The following is a 24,324-nucleotide window of genomic DNA, read 5'->3' as shown; positions in this document are numbered from 1 at the left end:
ATGAAATGAACTCTAGGATATGGAAACAAGAGGTTTATCTTTGTGATTGTTGTTCTTAATGTACTATATGAAGTTATTTCTTTTCTTACTGTATCTGACTTTGTTACCTGGTATATTATATATATATATATATTTGTTTATTTGAAATAGGGAAGGGAAGGGGGAAAACAAGATGATTGGGAGAGGGTGGAGGAAGGAAAGGGGAACAAAAACATGAGAAGGGACATCAAGGTTTAAGAATTAATGCACCCACTACCTGACAGATGTAACTAACCCCTCTATACACTACTCTGGCAATAAAATAGAATAAAAAATAAAGAAAACAACAACTAAGAAAAGCCAAAAAGACCCTGTGGGATATTTTCATAAAAATATTCAAAATTCAGGGCTTGAAGTTTGGGCTAGTGGTAGAGTGCTTGCCTAGCATGCACGAAGACCTGGGTTTGATTCCTGGGTTCCACATATATAGAAAGAGCTGGAAGTGAAGTGGTGATGTGGCTCAAGTGGAAGGACTCTAGCCTTGAGAAAGCCCAAGGACAGTGCTTAAGCCCTGAGTTCAGTCCCCAGGACTGGCAAAAAAAAGATTAAAAAAATTAAAAAATTCAGAATTCAAAAGCATAGATGGGAGAAGGATAAAAAAAGGAAGAAAAAAGAATATTCAGAATTCATTTATTTAGAAAACTAGGGCTAGAGGTCAAGCTGGACAGAAAACTTTGGTATCTAGACAACTGGGTGATAAGGGATAGCCACAGGTTTGTGTGAGTATAGATAAATGTGCAGAATAATGTAAGTAAATAAGAAGGTTGGTTTTTGAGGCAATCATAGTAATTCCATTTACTTAGAGGATGCTAGCCTGGACAAACGAATCAAGACACTGTCTCAAGAACAAAATAAAACCCAAAAGGCTGGGGGTGTACCTCCAGGATGAGAATGCTTATAGAGTAACTGTGAAGCCTTAAGATTCCTTCTAATTTCCCAAAGTAAAGAAGGGGATGGAGGGAGCAATGGAGGGAGAAAGCGAAGGTAAATGTTAAGTCACCATGTTAGTAGTGATTGTTCATGCTTGGTCAAATTCTGTTCTTATATGATATATCCATCTTTATTGGAATATAAAGTCATTGATTGTACAGCTTGATTTTATTCATCCTTCTACTTGGAACATCTTGAATGAAGTAAGGAATGAAGTAAGGGTTCCACAGTGAATACAATGTGATACAAATAAAAATGGATTGAGTCATTTATGACATCTCAGATATGCGATTGCGTTGTTACTTCTCCCTGGGCAGGTTATCCTGACCACTTCCACACTTTAATCTCTTCAAAAATGTTTCCATATTGTAAAAATCAGGCCGTGTCAGAACTTTGTGTCTAATTCCTCCTCAGTGTCTAATGACTGCCTTTATTTTTGTGCTGCTCTTTAGAAAGTCTGCTCTTCATTTTGAATGTGACTTCCAGGTTAGAGTTATCAGAACACAGTGGTCCCAAGTGACTGCCTCAACAAGCTTTAAGAATCCTCACATCCAGAAGAACCTCTCAGAGGATCACAAGTACAGTCTAATGCCAGCTTATGGATTCCTTATTACATCCTTACGTGTGAAGAAAACAAGCTACGTCTATTAGGAAGTGATTCTCTCCATTGCTGAGAATTGATTTAAGAAAAAAAAATCATGTAAATCCCCAACCCCTCTGTATATAATATTCTCTCAGTAGTTGAATTAGCACAGTCAGAGAAACTATGCATTCAGTACTCTTATCTAAAACAATCTGGCGATTCAAGGAGTGCACAGAGGGAAAAATGAGAATGTGGTCAGTGCACAACATTCCTGACAAGTACTCTGCCAGAGCAATTTGATGTCTGGACTAGTTGTTTCAGTCAGGAGATTAAGTGGCTTATCTTAACCCCAAGGGCAACCTTTGGCTCACATCCAGGAAGTCAGCACATTTCAGGTTAGCTCCTGACAGATCAAGTCATCAGCCACTTGCCTAAGCCCAGCATCATACACAGAATTGCAGAACAGAACTTTTTTTTCCCCCACACAATTTTATTTTTTAAGATCAAGGTGCTAGCTAGTTATATTTGTGTCTTTATTTTTAATTTTTATTTTGTCTGGGAGAATTTATTTCCCACTACAATTAATCTTTTTATATAAAGTTCAAGGGAGAAGTGCAAATTATTCAACCCCTTCTAATATAATAATGGAAAATTGCTGTGACCCCACATCTTTATTTCATCTTAACAAGGATTTTTTAAACAAAGTATTGATTGAGCATTTTTATAACAAATGACATACATTTTTTGTAACATCTCACCAATCTAGTTATAAAGGAAATTGAGTGTGTATTGTGTAAGAGAAAACAATATGTTATTTAGAATTAGAAAGCTGGACTCAGTTAATTTCAACTTTTGTTGGCAACATCCAAATCCTCATCAGTGGAACACACACCTTCTTCTCTTCATCAGGCCTATTTTGACCTTGGCCACCTCAAAATTGTGTAACTTCACAGCTTCTTTGACCTGGTGTTTATTGACCTGGACATCCACAAAGAGTACACATATACTGTCTTAGGAGCTTGTTATCTCCTGGGAGCGATTTTTCTGAGGGTATCTGGACTGTTTTCAGAGCCTCAGAATACTAGGCTGCAAGAATCTAGGGGATATACACATCTGGTGTGTGTGTGTGTGTGTGTGTGTGTGTGTGTGTGTGTGTGTGTGTGTGTGCCACTCCTGGGGACTAAACTCAGCACTGAGCAGTGTCCTTGGACTTTCTCAAGGCTATTGCTCTGCCACTTGAGCCACAGTGGCTCTTTTCTATGCATGTGATACCAAGGAATGGATCCAGGGTCTTCATGCATGCTAGGCAAGCAGTCTTACCAATAGGCCAAACTCCCAGCCCTCAGCAACTACCTTTTAAACCATCAAAGCCTTTGCTTTGACTTTGACTTTGGACATCAAAGCTTTCAAGGTGATCTTGTTGAAAATGGTGTATCTATATAGAACTTTAGGAATGCTATTTTATGAAAAGTTAACTGATTCAAGTAAATAAAAACCTGTTCCTAGCCTCCATGTTATTTACAGTATTTTTTTACAAGGTCAACTTCACTTATTAAATGAATTGCAATAATTTCAAGGCCCTACAAATCTTTGTAGATGATGTACAAAGCACATTGATATTTAACAGCACATTCTCAGTAGGACCAAGAATACACATTCAATTGTCAGTAAATATCTCCTAAGTTCCTGTTTGCCAGATAATATTCTGGACTCTGGACAATATCAACAGAGATATACAAAAGAATTTGCAAATAAATTATATAAATAATTATTATTTCTCTGTGATATAAATACAGCATATGTATTTATTTGAAATAGGATTTTTGGGTTTTTTATTATAATTAATAGAAGGGTTATAGTAATATTCGCCAGATAGAAGGTGCATTACTTCACACATTGATACACCTTCTCAAGTTTTTGTCCTCATTTCTCTCCCTCTACCCACTCTCCTCATCTTGTTTCCCCCTTCCCTTTCCTATTTCAAATAAACAATCATATATACAATATACCAGATAACAAGGTAAGATACTCTAACAATATGAGAATAACCAAGGGACAATAAAAGAAATGAGAAATAACATAGTACCTTAAGAACAACAATCACACATTATATAGCTCTTGTTTCCATATCCTAGAGGTCCTTACATTTAACCACATCCTATATGGCCTTACGTATCTAGGTTTTGAGCTATTGCAATTCTCTGCTGGGAGAGTCCAAGATTTGTACTAATTATTACCATTGAGTCTATGTTCCTTTGGGTCTGGCTTACTTCACTTAATATAATTTTTCCAAGTCTTTCCATTTCCTTATAAATGGGGCAGTGTCATTCTTTCTGACAGCAACAGAATTCTATTGTGTATAAATACCATATCTTGTTGATCCAATCATAACTGAGGGGCATCTGGGTTGGTTCCATATTTTTGCTATGGTAAATAGTGCAGCAATGAACATCATGCTAGTGGATTTTAGTATGTCCTTGTTTTTGAACAATTGGGTAAATGTCAAGTAGTGGAATTGCTGGGTCATAAGGGAGCTCTATGTTTAGTCTTTTGAGGAACGGCCATACTACTCTCCATAGTTGTTGAATGAGTTTGCACTCCCACCAACAGTGTAGTATTGATCCTTCCTGGCCACAGTGCTGCCAGCATCTGCTGTTATTAAATGAAATATGGTTATTTGTATAATATTCATGTAAAATATGTATCTTTTTCCATATATTTTTATTGTAATTAATAGAAGGGTTACATTATATTCACCAGATAGAAGGTGCATTACTTCAAAAACATTGATACCCTTTCTCTTGTCATGGTCCCCATTTCCCTTCTCCCCTCCCCCTGCTCATCTTGATTTCCCGCCCTTCCCTATCCTATTTCAAATAACCAATTAAGCATATATAAAAATATATCAGGTAACAAGGTGAATTATTGTAATAATATGAGATAACCAAGGAACAGCAAAAGAGATGAGAGATAACATAGTACCTTCAGGACAACAATCACTCATTGTATGGCTTTTGTTGCTATATCTTGGAGGTCATTACATTCAGCTTCATAGTATATGGCCTTATGCATCTAGATTTTGTTGTATTGTAAATCTCTGCTAGGAGAGCCCAAGGTTTCTACTGATTATGACAAATGAGGGAAACCATTGAGCCTATGTTCCTTTGAGTCTGGCTTACTTCACTTAATATGATTTTTTTCTAAGTCTTTCCTAAAATATGTATCTTTCAGGTGCATTCAATGCTGTGTCATACACAGAAAGAGCTTTATCCAACATTTGAAAGAAAATACTTTTAATGGAACTTCTTTTTTTCTTTCAGTTTTTTAATTGTATTTTATTGTGGGGTTGATGTCTAGAAAAGTTAGCCGCATTTGTCAAGGGTTACAGTTACATTCATCAGGTAGTGGATACATTACTTCTTGAACATTGATATCCCTTCCTGTTTTTTTTCCCTGTTTTCTCCACCTACACCCACACCCATCCCAATCATCTTGTTTTACTCTTCCCTTTTCTATTTCAAATACACAAATTAATGTGTGTGTATATATATATATATATATATATATATATATATATATGTACCAGGTACCAAACTCAGGTACAGTAACAACATGAGATAAACCATAAGCAGAAAAAACAGAGAAAAGAAATAGTTTCATGTAGTACATTAAGAACAGCAATCATAAAAATAAATCTCTTGTTTCTATATCCTGGAGTTCATTTGCTTAGCCTCATCCTATATTGCCAAATGCACATAGCTTGCGAGCTATTGTGGTCCTCTGCTAGGAAAATCTTAGATGTATACTAATTATTACAAATGAGGGAAACCATGAAACCTGTTTCTTTGGGTCTGAATTACTTCACTTAGAAAGATTTTTTCCCAAGTCTTTCCATTTCCTTACAAATGGGGCTATGTTATTCTTTCTGATGGCAGCATAGAATTCCATTTTGTGGTAATACCACATATTCTTGACCCATTCTTCTACTTAGGGGCATCTGGATTGGTTCCATATCTTAGCTACAATAAATAATAATGAATACTAGTAGTTTCAGTATGTCCCTGTTTATGGCATTTGGGAAAATGCCCAGAAGCGGGATTGCTGGGTCATAGGGGAGCTCTATGTTTAGTCTTTTGAGAAATCTCCATAGTGCTTACAGAGTAGTTGAACAAGTTTACACTCCCACTGCAGTGTAGTAGCGATCCCTCCTCAGAGAAGAGATGAACCAGGTACCAGTGACTCTGGCCTGTAATCCCACATTCTTGTGAGAATTGAGATGCTAAGGTCGAGAGGATCATGGCTCCAGACCAGCAAGCACAAAAGTCCACAAGACTCCATCTCCACAAGTTAAAGCTAGACATAGTGACACATACCTATAATCCCAACAAGCTAATGGAAACCTCAAGTAGGTGGACTAATGCCCAGGTGAGACACGAAATCCTATCTCAAAATTGGGGAGCCAAAGAAAGGGATGGAAGCATGACCCAAATGGGAAAGAGAAAGTCTAGCAAGCAGGAGAGCCTGAATTCAAACCATAGAATCACAAAAAAGGGAAGAATAAAAAAGAATTCCAGTAGAAATACTGAGCTCTCTTAAGTTTTGAGGATCCATGTAATAACAATGAAGATGAAGAAAAGAATTTAAGTTCAGTTTCAGTTGAACCTATAGATTTGGTGGATATGTTCCAGAAATGAGCTCTTAGTTGAAGCCCTCCAGTGCAAAACACTCTAGGGATGGTGAATGAAACAGGACCCTAGGCAAAAGAGGGTGTCATGGAAAGTATGAGTAAGTAATATTATGGGCATATCTACTGCAGCAAATGTTGTGAGTGCTGAAACACAAAATCTTCAGGCAAAAAAAATGGAAGTTGTTTTCACTGTGCCAAACATGTGCATGTTTGAAAATATCAAGAGATACTTTTGAAGTATGTATTGAGCCTAAGTGTTTGTGTTCTATAAATCAGGATACTAAATCAAAAGATCAGTGTTGAATAGGCCTGCTGGGATGGTGACTAATTACAATTAATATGTGCATTAATATTTTGTGCATTGCCAAACTTGGTGCTAAGAGTTTAATGCTTCTAGCAAATGTTGGTTCTCTAACAATATCTATGTGACAGGGATTATTAGCATCCCCATTTGTGTGGATAAAAAGTAATGTGGGACTTAAGCTAGATAACTTGTCACCACGTCATTCAGTAGTAAATGTGACCTGCCATGCCAAATCTGTACAGCTCCAAAAAACAGGATCTTCACCATTATATTGAATATTACTGATATTCAGTATTACTAAATCCAAAATTTGTAAAATTATGTATGATGGCTCCCTTTAAAAATAGAATGAAACCCATAATACATCATCAAATTGTAATGTCACTTTATGGGACTTTTATTTGGGATAGCACAGGGGCTTTATGGGCTCAAAAATTGGAACCTGACTACTTCAATTAATTGTTCAGAATAAAAGCCAAGCTTGAAAGTCGTTCTTCACATTGAATTTCAAATGTTCCACTTTGAATGAAACAGATGTTGAACTTTAGATTAGTTCAATCTGCATTAGATTTATCCTGTGCACACAGTAAGATAGCACCAACATGGGCACTTACACTACTTTCTCTTTAGGGACACCTTTCCCCACACCAGCCTTCATCTGCAATTTAAAAGAGGTCTTTGCAAAGAAATAGAGGATTTTAGTTAAAAGCACAAGAATTAGTTCAGTGGGTCTGAATCATGGTCCATCCAATATTCAATCTATTCTGAGAGCATACCAGGGGCATGTCATGTGAAACCCACTAGATTAGGAGTATACATAAGACTTTGATATTTTCCATGTCATCTGTGAATTTTGCTTAATTTTTCTTAAAATCTAGATTTTTTTTCATTTTCCTGATACAAAGTTCCACTTACACACTACCTTTAAGTAAATGAATACAGGAAATACCTTGGATTTTTTTCCCCAGATCTGTTACTGTTTTAGGATACTTATCTCAACAATTCAGATACCTTCCATCATCTCAGGTGTTTTCATTAGGGCATTAATAATCTTAGAGGTCATTCTGGCTCTCTCACCAGCCACTTTTCAAAGGGAAAACTCTAGCTTGGGGGATCTGTTTCTCTTGACCAAAAAAAAAAAAAAATTGAGAATTTTTTCTCTCCCAAGGAGTTAAAAAAATGAAGAGATTGGAATTTAATTTCACAGTAAGAGAGAATGGTAACTAAGTTGGTGGTAACTAAGTGGGCCCTGGTAATCCTAACTACTCAGCAGACTGAGATCTGAGGATCGTGATTCAAAACCAGACCAAACAGGAAACTCTGGGAGACTTATCTCCAATAAACCACTCAAAAAATAAAAGCTGAAAGTGGTGCTGTGGCTCAGATGATAGAGCACTAGCCTTGAGCACAAAGAAGCTCAGGGACAGAGCCCAGGCCTTCAGGACCAGGAAGAAAAAAAAAGGAAAAGGAAAACAAAACAAAATCCACTCTAAAATGAAAATTTACTTTTCAATTTGTCATAACAAGGCAGGTATCTTGATAGAGATGATATAGTCTAATCAGGCTTCTGTAACAAATGGCATAGGCTGGCTGGCATATAAACAAGAGAAATGCATTTCTCATTGTGCTAGAAGCTGGAATGTTGAAGAACAAGACACTGGTAGCTTCTGTGTCTGATAAGTGCCGCATCCTCATGGCTGTTTTCTTATAATACTCACATTGTGGCAGAAGTTTGGGAGCTTACTGAGGTGAGTTTATCAGGACACGAATGTCATTTAAAACACTCTTCCCTCATGACTTCATTATTTCCTAAGCCCTCATTTCTTAATACCATTGCCGTGGCCATTAGAATTTTAACATGTTGATTTGGAAGAGACATAAAGATTGAGTTCATTTCAGATGATACATTGATAAATAGGATGATCTTACTTATGTAGTTAAGATATCAATTATTTGTTTTGTTTTTTCATTTTTCTTGGAAAATTTGTTACCTGGTATATTGTATATACATTTAATCATTTAGTTCAAATAGTGTTCCTCTATCTACCAGGAATGCCTAAACCCACATACTGCTAAGAGTTTTGTGGGGTTCAAGAAAAAAATGCTAAACTTCCAATCTCTTTTGCAAAGGAATCTTTTTGTTTTAAATGAGAGCTCTTCTCCTATTATTCACACTTTATTCTCCCACTTTCACTAAGAAATAATCAGGCAAAAATTATACAATTTTTCTGTTGGACTGTTGCATGCCAGACTGATTTCTCATACACATGGTAAACTTTCTTTATACTGTGAAATTAAAAGCCTTATAGTCCTTATCCATGAAACTGAAAAATCATAATTGGAATCAATATTTAGAAGTTTACTGAGAGATTTGACCATTATAGACCATCCTGTAGTAAAACATCAACATCTCAACATTCTAGGACAAAAATCACCCATTTTTTAAAAAAGAATACTATTTTTCTGTTTCATGAGAAATTGATGTGATTGTTGAGTATTTCCTACTAAACATATAGTAAGAGCTTTCCATTTGTGTATTTTCCTGTATAAATTTCATTAAGGTCTCAAAAGAAACCTCATTCCTGTAACTGGAAATCTTGGGGGAAGTGAGATAACCATGCTCACTTATATTCCTTGAATATGTATGGGCAACAACATCCAAAAGCATCTATGTACCTTTTTTAAGATGATCAATTGTTAGAATTGTTAGAAGGTGCTTCTACACAGTAACAATAGCTATGTCTAATCAGGTTAGTTTTCGTATTTTTTCAGAAAAGTGGCATACTTTGTTAATTCTGCTAAGAAAATATTTTGCTCAAGTTAATGCAAAGAAGAGTAGTTACTCATATGATTTAAACATCATCATCATATGTATAATATTGTTATATTCATACATATATATTATATAATATGCAATATTTTACCTAGATATTCCCATGTTTCCTACGCTCATCTTTCAATGCTGTTCCTATATTTTTCACTTCTTACCGTGGTTATGACAAGAAAATTTCTCTAAATTTGTTGACTTGAGAAATCGCCAAAATACAAAAGTAAGTTAAGTCAATAAAGGAAAGTTAAACACTTACAGGAATGGTAGGCCTTTATGGTTCAGTCAAGTATTTCTGTGGCTACAATATTGTTTTTGATAGTACTGATATTTGAACTCAAGATTTTTTCCTTGTTCTACTATTGAGCCACACACACAACAATTTTTGGTTTGATAATTCTTCAGATAGGGTATGTGTTCTTTGCTTGCCTGGACCCACAATATTCTTATTTATGCCTCCTAAATAGCTGAGATTGCATGTTTCTACCTGGCCCCTATGATCACAATGTTGACTCAATGATGGGTGTCTATATTCAGCTAGTCTTATCAGAAAAGAGGATGAGGACTTTGATAGGAAAAGTAGAAGCTATCTGTGAATGGAAGTAGATAAGAAGAATGTAGAGATTAAATCCTGAAAAAGAGAAATAGAATGCTAGTGAAACCCTTTGGAGCGCCAAATCCAATCAAGCCTATACTCACACTTCCAGTCACCTTCAGAATTTTGAGTTGTGTGGCTCAAGCTTAATGTTATATTTTCTATTCTTTTTCAGAATGAAAATTGGTGTCATGTTCAAACTTGTTAAAGCCGTTTAAGTGGAACAGGTGAGAGTTCCTAATTACAAGTTGGTTCAGGGTTGGTGTTTAAATTGACAGCCTGACAGGTATACGTTTGTTTATTTTAATTTAAAGATAATTTACTACACAGAAAAGGTAAGAGATTAATGATCCTAGAAATTGAAATCAGTTCCCTATTCACCAACTAAAAAGAGTCTAATCTAGGAAAATCTATGTTTCTATACCGATTTGTCTCATAGGTGAAAATATATTTTATAAACAATTTAATCCCTGTTTTTCTCTTGAGAATGCACACAAAGGTGCTCATTATGTTAGCGGCTTTTGTTGCACTCACTTGAAGAATGATTTTGAGCCTTCTATACCATTTTGCATAATCTACTAGCAGGGACAATGACTTCTGTCACTGCTCTCTTGTAACTCATTGTACCCCACTGGAAGGTGCTGTCTACTGTCTTTAAAATAAAAATATAACTTTAAACTGAGTCTTATGGTATAAGAATACCAAATGCAGCGTTGAGCAATATGGAAAATTCTCAAATTTTGCTTGATGCTATTACTGTGGTTAGATTTCAAATGAAGGGGCTTATAATAATTTTGTCTAACCAAAACTTTTTAACAATTTTACACATGACACCCAAGTTTTACAGTTATTGTGACACATTATTTAACTTTTAGAAAAAAAAAAGTATTAGATGAGATGGCAAATGCCTGAAAGGGAAAAGAAAAACAGGCAATTCACAAAGGAGTTAATACATAGCTTCAATAAAATGTGAACACAGTTAATGTCACCAACAATGAAATACTAGATAAAATAACAGTGACAAAGTTTTTTCAACTGTGCAAGGGAGAATTTGGGGTTTTATTATGAAAAAATAATTCTTCTACAATTAGTTTTTGCTTTAAATGTATTCAAAGAAAACTGATGTGAAAGCATTTGGGAAATATGTTTACAGCTACAATGGATGATACATAGGAAGCTATATTGTTCTCCATTGTCTTCTTTCATTGCGACATCATCAGTATCAAATATAGTGTCTTGCATACTATATTCAGTGTACAGTAAATTAATGATTCATAATGTCCAATACAAGACCCCACCAAAATAACATTAAGGCATCCAGCAGAGTAAACTGTGCTTTTAAACACTTTCAGAAATAGTGAAGCCATTCAATATGTACCGAAATAAAATGATATGTACAATGAGCTAGTTGTCCTTATTACTATGGTATATTTATCAATGGAACTTTTTTATATGTCATTCATCCACATATTAATTGCCCAACATCTTTGATGAACTTCCAAATTTTAGGCACTGATAAGAACAGGAATAAATCAATGAGTAAAAACACATTTTCTTACTCAGAGAACATAAGAGAAACAACTCTAAGATTCCACCTCACTCCAGCTAGAATGGCCAAGATCAGGAAAACGAATGACAACAGATGCTGGAGGGGATGTGGCCAGGAGGGATCACTACTACACTGTTGGTGGGAGTGCAAACTCGTTCAACCACTATGGAAAGCAGTGTGGCAGTGCCTCAAAAGGCTAAACATAGAACTCCCCTATGACCCAGCAATTCCACTACTTGGCATTTACCCAACCACCCAGAAACAAGGACATACTAAACCCACTAGCACAACAATGTTCATTGCAGCACTATTCACCATAGCAAAGATATGGAACCAACCTAGATGTCCCTCAGTTGATGAGTGGATCAACAAGTTGTGGTATTTGTACACAATGGAATTCTATGCTACTGTCAGAAAGAATGACATCGCCCCATTTGTTAGGAAATGGAAAGACTTAGAAAAAATCATATTAAGTGAAGTAAGCCAGACTCAAAGGAACTTAGGCTCAATGGTTTCCCTCATTCGTCATAATCAGTAGAAACCTTGGGCTCTACTAGCAGAGATTTGCAATAGAGCAAAATCTTGATACATAAGGACATATAATGTGAAGCTAATTGAAAGGACCTCCAGGATAGTGAAACAAAAGCCATATAATGAATGATTGTTGTCCTTAATGTACTATGTTGTCTCTCATCTCCTTTGCTGTCCCTTGGTTATCTCATATTGGTATAGTATCTCACTTTGTTATCTGATATATTGAACTTATTTGTATTTGGATATTTGAAATTTGATAGGGAAGGAGGGAAAACCAAGACGGGTGGGGGGTGTGGGGGGGGAGGGAAATGGGTACCAAGACATGTGAAAGGGTATCAATGTATGTGAATTAATGCACCTTCTATCTGGCAAATATCATGTAACCCTTTTACTAATTACAATTAAAAAAATAAAAATAAAAATAAAAAAATAAAAAAGAAAAAAAAGAAAAAAAAAGACTAAAACAAAAAAAAATAAGAGTCTTGCCTTTATTAAATGCTACTTTCTAAACCACAGTTCTCTGAGGTTAAAGTTATACTGGGTATTGAAATCGGAGAATACATACCATCTCTTTCCTTAATATTGAGCTCACCAAGTATGTGAGGATGGGGAAAATGAATAAATAATTAGCAAGTAATTGAAGGATTTTATTATTTATGGTAATAATAAGCATGTTACAAATATTAAAGAAAGAGTTGCATGTATACCCACAGGGAAAACATGGCAGTGTGAGATGACATTAAAACAAAAACTATTTCTTAGAGTTATGTCACATTAGATTCCTAGAAGCTAAGAATATTTATTCACTATTCTTTCCATGGGAGAATGTTAAGCCACAAGGACAGTGTGACAGATAACTGGCCATAGCATTGCTAGGAGCTAACACGAAGATTGTCAGACATGGTTTCTATGGATTATTTCTACATGACTATTGAAGAAGACTCTTATTTACCAAACATACACTGTATTTTCAAGGTTCACTGTTAAATAGTGGTTATCAAGACAATACAGACATTATAAAATATTCCTGTTGCATCATCAGTGGAAGATTAACTTACTAAATCTGCTAGTCAGGCATTATTAATATCCATCCATTCTAAATGCTGAAGTCACAGCAGTGAGCCAACATTTCCATATTTACCATAATTTAGACAATTTTAAAATAAAAAGCATACAACATTACATGAACATTCAGGTGAAATGTTAAAAGAAAAAAAGGAATTAAACAAGACTAATAGCATTGCTATCTACCTGAATTTTAAAACTTAAACTGATTTCGTACATGAAACAAGTGTTTCATGTATGAAATGATTTCCATATTTCTTTATATCCAGTAATGGCCACATAACATTTTGGTCAAGGAGAGTTCACACATAAAACAATGGTCCCATAAGATTATAATGGAGCTGAGAATTTTACTGCCTGAGGATGTCATAACCAGGCTGATGTCACAGTCTAATGTGGTGCTTCTGGAGAAAAAAAACTCACTGTGCTGATAGTCCTGTGAAAGTGTAGCCCATGCAGCTACATGTACTGCATAATACTTGACACAAATTTTGTTATTAATTTATGTGTTTCCTATAGTATAGTGTATACTCTATCCACACTTAAAACATTTATAGTAATACAGTATGTCATATTATGCTGGCAACAGCCTAGTGCATCTGGGTTGTTGTTTTTTTTCAAATTACATCAAGTGGTTATTTTCCACCAAGTCATGTGTAAGTGTGCTATGATGCCCACTCAATGGCAAAGCTACTCACAATGTGTTTGAAAATACATTTCTGTTGTGAAGTGATATATGATTCATACATTAAACCTCTGAAAAGTAATGAAAGTATTCTCTGTCTTGCTTCAAAAATGGTACTCAGGAGCAATCATATGGATTAGAGGATAACATTCTTTTACACACACACACACACACACACACACACACACACACACACACACACACACTGAGTACTAGAACATTGAACCCGACATGTTAGAAGAAAACAAGTATCTACTGTTACATGCTTTCTTTTGCAGTTCCCTGGGTGAGCCTGGCTCACAGGCCCGAGGGTGCTCCAGAAGTCAGCTACTAAAGCTAAGTGATTTACAGAATGTTGGAGGTTGTCCATGGTGATTGACTGGAGAGCCATGATATATAATTTATACACGTGGCAATGCAACTTGACCAAACTCTAATGTAATTTTGGACTTAATTATTTGTAAAAAAAAAAAAAAGGAAATGACACATGAACTAAATCCATAAGTGATACAAACCTGGGAGTTGTAAATTGTAATGATAAGAGGAAATAGTGCAGAAGTCTAGGGAAGGAGGAGGTAAGAGGAGATATTGTGCAGAGTGCATGTGCTTAGAAAACACACAGCAGATAGAACTTCCATTGCCCGTTGGGTCTATCAACTGAAAACTATCTAAAGCTTTGATAATTGCACTCTCATTTTAATATACTTGCTAGTGCACTGTAAATATTCCTATAGTCAAAACTTATAATCTTCTCACATGGTTCTTTTCCTAAAGAGGCTAATCATGTGTGCATTCCAACAGTGCCACAGATATATTATTCAAAGGGAGCTCAAATGGATTTATTCAAGTAATACCATACAAGAAATATAAAAATTATAGGAAACTCAATTAAAAGGAAGTTGGACAGCAATTCCAAGGGTGTCATTTGGGTCTTTACAATTAAAAAATACAAATATGACTTTTTAGTGGTGCTTATAATACTGTTTCTAGAATCCAAGGTCACCATCACCGACTCAGAAAAAATTTCACATTGTCCCAGTCTCTCAAATTTCTCGTTTCCTTTTAGTCTAATTTTTCTACCACATGAGTTGTTGTTTTCTCCAATGGTGACATCACAGTCTGTAAGCAGGTCAACTTAATTCTTTCCTCCATCATGTCACTCTGTGCTTCTGGCTTTATTCCTAAAGCCACATGTTCCTAAGAGACAGTACTGGAACATGTTGCTAGTTAGTTACGTGTATTGCTTTGCCAGCATGGCCTACCATAATTTGGAAGATTCAAGGGTGATTGAGTAGAACATTAAGAGTAGAACGAATTACATGATTCATTTTCCATTTTAAAAGTAGCCTTTTCTTAAAAAATGCTAGCTGACAAGCATTGATGTTTATTGATATACACTTTATAATTTCAACTGATACTAAATAAAGGGAAAACTATGACAATGATAGTACTTCATTATATTTAATCCTCCTTTTATATCTTTCCACTCTTATATTTTCATTGTTTAAAATGCATTGGTTCTGTCTTCACAACAAACTACCCTGAAACATTCCCTGATGTAAGAATCTCCTAAGACATTCATTTTGCTCACTTTAAGCTCTTTGGAACCAAGCCTGTCATTTACATGACACATTCTATCCAGAATTTCACTTCCCTCTGATGTGCTCTGAGAGCTGGTGGTGCTGAGAATTGTCATTACCTAACTGAGCAATATTTTCTTTTCTTCGCCTGAAGAAGTCAGAAAGCCACATTTTATGGTATATATTAAATTTCACATATTAAATAGATTCATCATGCTATTAATATATATGCATATGGTATACTTTAATTACATAATATACTTTGCTCTGTGTGTATGTCTGTGTGTGTGTGTGAGAGAGAGAGAGAGAGAGAGAGAAAAGGAGAGAGAGAGAAAGAACAGAGAGAGAGAGAAAGAACAGAGAGAGAGAGAAAGAACAGAGAGAGAGAAGGGGAGAGAGAGAGAGAGAGAGAGAGAGAGAGAGAGAGAGAGAGAGAGAGAGAGAGAGAGAGAGAGAGAGAGAGAAATGTATGCACTCCAATCCTGGAACTGAACTTAGGGCCTGGTTTGAAACCTAAGCTCCTTTTGCTCTAGACTATCACTATATCCCTAAAGCCACATATCTATTTCTGCCTTTTTTTTGATAGTTTAATGAAGATAAGAGCCTCATAGACTTTCCTGCCCAGTCAGGCTTCAAACTACAATCCTCAGATCTTAGCCCCCTGAGTAGCTGGATTACAGGTGTGAGCCACCTGGGCCCTGACAGGTTGTATATCTCAAGATAAATGTTAACAGGATAATCATGCACTGAAAAAATCATTTTTGATACGTAATGAATTTTTTTTAATTTTGATATGCATATTTTATCATTTTAGCTTAAATACCTACTCTTTTTTTCTTTTTACATTTTTTAATGTAATTAGTAAAAGGGTTACATGATATTTGCCAGATAGAAGGTGCATTAATTCACATACATTGATACCCTTTCACATGTCTTGGTACCCATTACCCTCCCCCCCACACCCCCCACCTGTCTTGGTTTTCCCCCCTTCCCTATCAAATTTCAAATAACCAAATACAAATAAATTCAATATACCAGATAACAAAGTGAGATACTATAACAATATGGGATAACCAAGGGACAGCAAAGGAGATGAGAGACAACATAGTACATTAAGGACAACAATCATTCGTTATATGGCTTTTGTTTCAATATCCTGGAGGCCCTTTCAATTAGCTTCATACTATATGGCCTTATGTAAATACCTACTCTTTCATGAAGAATTATACTACATGCTGCTGAAAAAATATCTTGTTTCAATACCTAGGTACTAACCTTTTGAGGATATGGCAGACCAGGTGTCTTCTATATCATAAAATGGCCATTATTCAATAGGCTGCTGATTAATTAAATAAGAGTTTTAGACTTCTGACAAAATCAGTTCAAAAGTCACCGATGTCGTGCCTATTCTGTAATTATTTTGCTCATTCTGTCTGCTGTAGAGTAGGGTTTCTTCCTGTACATACTCCACAATTTATCTAGTCAGATACAGTGGATACATACATTATTTCTAATTTAGGGATCTTACAAATGAAGTTGTGACAGACATCCATGAACAAACCTTTGAATGTCTATATTCATTCATTTCTTTTAGCTTTCGTTTTATCTATGAGTGAATTGGTTGGATTCTATGGTGTGTTTTAACAGTCTAAGACACTATCACACTGTTTTCGAGGATGACCACTCCCATTTTATTTTCCCAGTTTCCTTGCATGTTTTACGAGACATGCTATGATCAAACATTTTTTCTCCAGTCCCTGGGTTTTGAACACAGGGCCTGAGCACTATCCTTGGGCTTTTCCTCAAGGCTAGCTCTCTGCCACTTGAACCACAGCACCATTTCTGCCTATTTCTATGTATATGGTACTGAGGAATCGAATCGGGTCTTTGTGAATGTTAGGCAAGCACTCTACCACTAGGCCAAACTCCCAGCCCTCAAACTTTTAATAATAGGTGCTACACTGGCGTGATGATGAAATAGCTATTATGTTTTTACTGTGGTCTTGTTTATAGGATTTATGTGTTTGATAAAATGATATAGATCTGTGTCATGCTTCATGTTGTGATATTTTATTCTGTGTACATAAGGTATAATCATAAAGTGAGATTGAGCGAAGAGTGTATAAGAAGTGTGTACTGCTGCATGAGCTGGTACAAGTTTGGTGTGAATATGCATTTCACTTCTTTTGAATAAGTACCTATAGTTGTATGGTAAGTCATTGCTGAGTTTTTAATAAAGTTTTAAATTGCCTAGTTCTACAACTACTAGAGTCGTAGTACCATTATACATTTCTATAAGCAAAAGATAATGAGCCAGCTTTTAGTATTTCATTATAGTTTCATTTTACATTTCCTTCATGATTAATACTGGTATCTTTATGTACTATCACCAATGTATTTTCTTTGTTGAAATGTCATTTGAATCTTGCCTGGTTTTAGAATTAGGTCTTTATGACATCATTAAGCTTCAAGAAATCATAAACATTTAGTATATAAATCCTTTATCGAATATACAGATTACAGAGACTTTCTTATAGTCTGTAGTTCCTGGTTTTATACTCACAACAGCTTTTTTTAACATACAACTTAGATATGATCATGGATTCATGAGATGTTGCAAAAATAATACGTAGTTCTTCCCTCAATTTTACTCCATGATTAAACTTTATGGAAAGATAACAAAATATCACACTCTAAAATGTGATATCAATCTGTAGTTCTATGACATATTATCAAACATGTACATCCCTGTAAACCAGAGCACAGGAGAAATACATAACGACTTCATCATCCTAACTGTGATTTCATTGTGCTACAATATTTTAGTCATATGCCTATATCCTTTCCCACCCTTCTTCATCACCTCTAGCCTCTAGAAACCATCCATCTATTCTCCATTTCATGACTTTGTCATTGGAGAATTTTATATTAATGGAACCATTCTGTAAGTGACATTTAAAAGATTGCCTTTTACTCTCGGTATAATTCCCCTGAGGCATCTAACTGGTATGTGTATCAGTAGCATCATCCCTTCTTTACTGGTTAGCATTCTGTTATGCAAATTACCAAATTTATTAAACTACCCATTCATTGAAGAATATTTTTGTTGATTTTAGTTGAGGACTATTATAAAGAAAACTGCTCTACCACCAGATATAGGTATTGGTGTGGAAGTACATTTTTGCCTCTCTGGAATAAGTGCCCATGGTTGTATGGTAAGTAATGGTTCATTTTTAATAAAATTTTACACTCTAGTTTTACAACCATTAGAGTGATTGTACCAGTTTATATTTCTATAAGCAACAGATAAGTAATCCACTTTCTTTGTATTTCTGCCAGGGTTTGGTAATGTTTTCATTGTACCCATTGTAATGTGCTTGCTGTGGTTTTAATTTGCAGATTCCTAATTGCTAACCATGTTAAATATTATTTTAAAAAAGAAAATTTCATATTTCTTTCTTAATGAAGTCTTTTCATGTCTTTTGCACATTTCCATCACATTTTGGTACTGTTATTTTTAACTTTGATTAAGATTCAATATTTGCTTATTTTGGGGGTTACATTATAGTAACCCCAAAAATGTTACAAATAAAATTATAATTATTTCTTTTTTCCTATATTTTTATTGTAATTAAGTGTTACATTATATTCACAGATAGAAGGTGCATTACTTCACAAACATTGATACCCTTTCTCATGTCTTGGTCCCCATTTCCTTCCCCTCACCCCCACACCTCATCTTGTTTTCCTCCCTTCCCTATCCGACTTCAAATAACCAAATAAGCATATATACAATATATCAGATAACAAGGAAAAATATTGTAACCATATGAAATAACCAAGGAACAACAAAAGAGATGAGAGATAACATAGTACCTTCAGAACAACAATCACTCATTGTATGGCTTTTGTTGCTATATCTTGGAGGTCATTACATTCAACTTCATAGTATATGGCCATATGTATCTAGATTTTGTTGTATTATAAATCTCTGCTAGGAGATCCCAAGGTTTCTACTAATTATGACAAATGAGGGAAACCATTGAGCCTATGATCCTTTGAATCTGACTTACTTCACTTAATATGATTTTTTCTAAGTCTTTCCATTTCCTTACAAATGGGGCAATGTCATTCTTTCTGACAGCAGCATAGAATTCCATTGTGTATAAATACCACATCTTGTTGATCCACTCATCAACTGAGGGACATCTGGGTTGGTTCCATATCTTTGCTGTGGTAAATAGTGCTGCAATGAACATTGTTGTGCAAGTGGCTTTAGTATGTCCTTATTTCTGGACGATTGGGTAAATGCCAACGAGTGTAATTGCTGAATCATAGGGAAGTTCTATGTTTAGTCTTTTGAGGAACTGCCATACTGCTTTCCATAGTGGTTGAATGAGTTTGTACTCCCACCAACAGTGTAGTAGTGATCACTCCTGGCCACATCCCCTCCAGCATCTGTTATTAGATTTTTTGATCCTGGCCATTCTAACTGGAGTGAGGTGGAATCTTAGAGTTCTTTTGATTTGCATTTCTTTTATGGCCAGAGATGTTGAGCATTTCTTCATGTGTCCATAGGCCATTCTTATTTCTTCTTCAGAGGAGACTCTCTTTAAGTCTTTGGCCCATCTTTTAATGGGATGGTTGTTTCTTTGGAGATTAGTTTCAGAGTGATTCAATTTTTTGAGCTGTTGATATATTTTATTTTATTTTTATTTTTTATTGTAATTAATAAAAGGGTTACATGATATTTGCCAGATAGAAGGTGCATTAATTCACGTACATTGATACCCTTTCACATGTCTTGATACCCATTACCCTCCCCCCCACACATCCCCCCCCATCTGTCTTGGTTTTCCCCCTTTCCCTATCAAATTTCAAATAACCAAATACAAATAAATTCAATATATCAGATAACAAAGTGAGATACTATACCAATATGAGATACCCAAGGGACAGAAAAGGAGATGAGAGATAACATAATACATTAAGGACAACAGTCATTCATTATATGGCTTTTGTTTCAATATCCTGGAGGTCCTTTCAATTAGCTTCATACTATATGGCCTTATGTATTAAGGTTTTGCTCTATTGCAGATCTCTGCTATTAGAGCCCAAGGTTTCTACTGATTATGACGAATGAGGGAAACCATTGAGCCTAAGTTCCTTTGATCTGGCTTACTTCACTTAATATGATTTTTTCTAAGTCTTTCCATTTCCTAACAAATGGGTCGATGTCGTTTTTTCTGACAGCAACATAGAATTCCATTGTGTACAAATACCACAACTTGTTGATCCACTCATCAACTGAGGGACATCGAGGTTGGTTCCATATCTTTGCTATGGTGAATAATGCTGCAATGAACATTGTTGTGCTAGTGGATTTAGTATGCCCTAGATTCTGGATGGTTGGGTAAATGCCAAGTAGTGGAATTGCTGGGTCATAGGGGAGTTCTATGTTTAGCCTTTTGAGGCACTGCCATACTGCTTTCCATAGTGGTTGCATGAGTTTGCACTCCCACCAACAGTGTAGTAGTGATCCCTCCTGGCCACATCCCCTCCAGCATCTGTTATTATTCGTTTTCCTGATCCTGGCCATTCTAACTGGAGTGAGGTGGAATCTTAGAGTTGTTTTGATTTGCATTTCTTTTATGGCCAGAGATGCTGAGCATTTCTTCATGTGTCTATAGGCCATTTTTGTTTCCTCTTCAGAGGAGACCTTCTTTAAGTCTTTGGCCCATTTTTTAATGGGATGGTTGTTACATTGGAGATTAGTTTTGGAGTGATACAATTTTTTGAGTTGTTGATATATTTTAGATATGAGGCCTTTGTCCGTTGTTTGGTTGGTGAAGATCTTCTCCCACTCTGTAGGCTTCCTGATTAGTTTACTAGCTATGTCCTTTGCCATACAAAAGCTCCGCAGTTTAATGCAGTTCCACTTATCCAGCCTTTCTCTGATTTGTTGTGATTCTTGGTCCTTATTAAGAAAGTTTCGACCTGTGCCAAGGAGGCCTAGTGTATCTCCTATTCCTTCTTGTAAAGTTTTCAGAGTGTCAGCTTTTACCTCCAGGTCTTTGATCCATTTGGAGTTAAGTCTAGTGCAGGGTGACAAAGAAGGATCCAACTTTAGGTTTCTGCAGGTGCTTAACCAGTTCTGCCAGCACAACTTGTTGAAGAGGCTATCTTTCTTCCATTCTATTTTTTTGGGCTCCCTTGTCAAAGATTAGATGGCCATAGGTCTGTGGTTTAATATCTGGGTGTTCAGTTCTATTCCATTGGTCTTCAGGCCTGTTCTTGGGCCAGTACCAAGCTGTTTTGATAATTATAGCCCTGTAATACAGTCTAAAGTTTGGAATTGAAATTCCTCCAGCGCTGTTCTTTCTGCTAAGAAGTGTTTTTGCTATATGGGGTCTTTTATTATTCCACATGAAATTTTGAATTGCCTCTTCTATTTCTTTAAAGAATACCATTGGGATATTGATGGGTATTGCGTTGAATTTGTAGATAGCCCTTGGCAAGATTGTCATTTTCACAATGCTGGTTCTTCCAATCCTGGAGCATGGGAGGTTTTTCCATTTCCTTGGTTCTGCTTTAATTTTCTTTTTTAGGGTTTTAACGTTTTCATCAAAAAGGTCCTTTACATTCTTAGTTAAACTAATTCCTAGGTACTTTATTTTCTTTGAGGCTATTGTGAAAGGAGTTTCTTTCCTGATTATTGCCTCATTTCCTCTCACTCTTCGCGTAAAGGAAGGCAGTTGATTTTAAGGGTTAATTTTATAGCCTGCTACCCTTCCAAAGTTTTGAATCAGCTCAAGGAGCTTTGGAGTAGAGTCAATAGGATACTTTAAATACAGAACCATGTCATCTGCAAAGAGGGATAGTTTTATTTCCTCTTTCCCTACTTGGATCCCCTTTATGCTTGCTTCTTGCCTTATTGCACTGGCTAGGAATTCTAATACTATGTTAAAGAGGAGCGGAGAGAGTGGCCATCCTTGTCTCATTCCTGATTTTAGAGAGAATGGCTTTAGATTTTCACCATTAAGTGTAATACTAGCAGTGGGTTTGTCATACACAGCCTTTATTATATTGAGGAATGTTCCATGGATTCCTAGTTTCTCCAGAGCTTTTAACATAAAGGGGTGTTGGATCTTGTCAAATGCCTTTTCTGCATCTATTGAGACAATCATGTGATATTTGTCCTTGCTCCTGTTGATGTGTTGAATTATATTAATTGATTTGCATATGTTGAACCAGCTTTGCCTCCCTGTGATGAATCCAGTTTGATCACAGTGTATGTTGATATATTTTAGATATGAGGCTTTCGTCCATTGTATGGTTAGTGAAGATCTTCTCCCACTCTGTAGGCTTTCTGGTTAATTTGCTAGCTATGTCTTTGACATACAGAAGCTCTGCAGTCTAATGCAGTCCCATTTATCCAGCCTTTCTCTGATTTGTTGTGTTTCTTGGTCCTTACTAAGAAAGTTCGACCTGTGCCAAGGAGACCTAGTGTATCTCCTATTCCTTCTTGTAAAGTTTTCAGTGTATCTGCTTTTACCTCAAGGTCTTTGATCCATTTGGAGTTAATTCTGGTGCAAGGTGACAAAGAAGAATCCAACTTTAATTGTCTGCAGGTGCTTTGGCAGTTCTAGCAGCACCATTTGTTGAAGAGGCTGTCTTTCTTCCATTCTATTTTTTGGCTCCCTTATCAAAGATTAGGTGGCCATAGGTCTGTGGGTTAATATCTGGGTCCTCAGTTCTATTCCATTGGTCTTCACACCTGTTCTTGTGCCAGTACCAAGCTGTTTTGGCAACTATAGCTCTGTAATAGAGTCTATTGAAATTCCTCCTGTGCAGTTCTTTTTGCTAAAAGTTTTTTTTACTATACAAGGTCTTTTATTATTCCATATGAAATTTTGTATTGCCTCTTCTATTTCTTTAAAGAATGACATTGGGATATTGATGGGTATTGTGTTGAATTTGTAGATAGCCCTTGGCAAGATTGACATTTTCACCATTTTAATTCTTCCAATCCCGGAGCATGGGAGGTTTTTCTATTTCCTCAGTTCTGCTTTAATTCCTTTTTTCAGGGTTTTAAAGTTTTCATCAAAAAGGTCCTGTACATTCTTAGTTAAGTTAATTCCTAAATACTTTATTTTCTTTGAGGCTATTGCAAAAGGAGTTGCTTTTCTGATTGTTGTTTTTTTCCTCTTATTGTTGGCATATAGGAAGGCAGTTGATTTTCGAGGGAAAAATTATAATTATTTCTTTCTCTTCTATCATTTGCTATTTTTTTGCCAGTCTTGGGCTTGAACTCAGAGCCTGTGTACTGTCCTTGGGCTTTTTTCTCAAGCCTAGCAATCTGCCACTTGAGCCACCGCACCACAACTGGCTTTTCTATGTATCTGGTTTTGAGGAACTGAACCCAGGTCTTGGTGCATGCTAGACAAGCACTCTACCACTAGGACAAACTCCCAACGGTATTTACTATTTTTATGTGTATGGAATTTTATACCATTTTTTGTTATACTGCTGAGTTTTAAAAGCTCCAAGTTTAGTATATTGCCTTTAATAGATTTTAAAATACATATACATTTATTCATGAAATGGCCATTTCTGTAACTATTGGTTTCCATATGATCTCATTGTTATTTTCCCTTAAAGAATTTTTTTGAATATATTCCTTTTTATTGTATTTTATTGTCAGGGTGATGTACAGAGGGGTTGCAATTACATTCATCAGGTAGTGGGTACATTACTTCTTGAACATTGTTACCAATTCCCACATTGTTTCCCACTTTCCCCACCCCCTACCCTTCCCCCTCATCTTAATCTTCCCTTACCTTCCCTTTTTCAAATAAATAAATAAATAAATAAATGTATATAAAATATACCAGGTACCAAAGTTAGCTACAGTAACAACATGACATAACCCATAAGGAGAAAAGA

General features: G+C 35.8%; 1 long non-coding RNA gene across 2 annotated transcripts in view; it reads left to right on the top strand.

Annotated features, from left to right (window-relative positions):
* The window catches only part of LOC150064245 (uncharacterized), a 55,392-nt gene that overhangs the window by 6,000 nt on the left and 25,068 nt on the right, over nt 1–24,324 (top strand). For both annotated transcript variants that reach the window (XR_016535143.1, XR_016535144.1), the window contains exon 2: nt 10,141–10,192. This is a non-coding gene — a long non-coding RNA (uncharacterized LOC150064245). The remainder of the gene's footprint in view (nt 1–10,140; nt 10,193–24,324) is intronic.

This window comes from Megascapheus bottae, chromosome 4 (genome assembly GCF_031878675.1).
Source record: "Megascapheus bottae isolate mThoBot1 chromosome 4, mThoBot2.hap1, whole genome shotgun sequence".
Taxonomy (NCBI): domain Eukaryota; kingdom Metazoa; phylum Chordata; class Mammalia; order Rodentia; family Geomyidae; genus Megascapheus; species Megascapheus bottae.
Note: the sequence above shows the minus strand (reverse complement) of the source record. Positions and strands in the feature narration are given on the sequence as shown.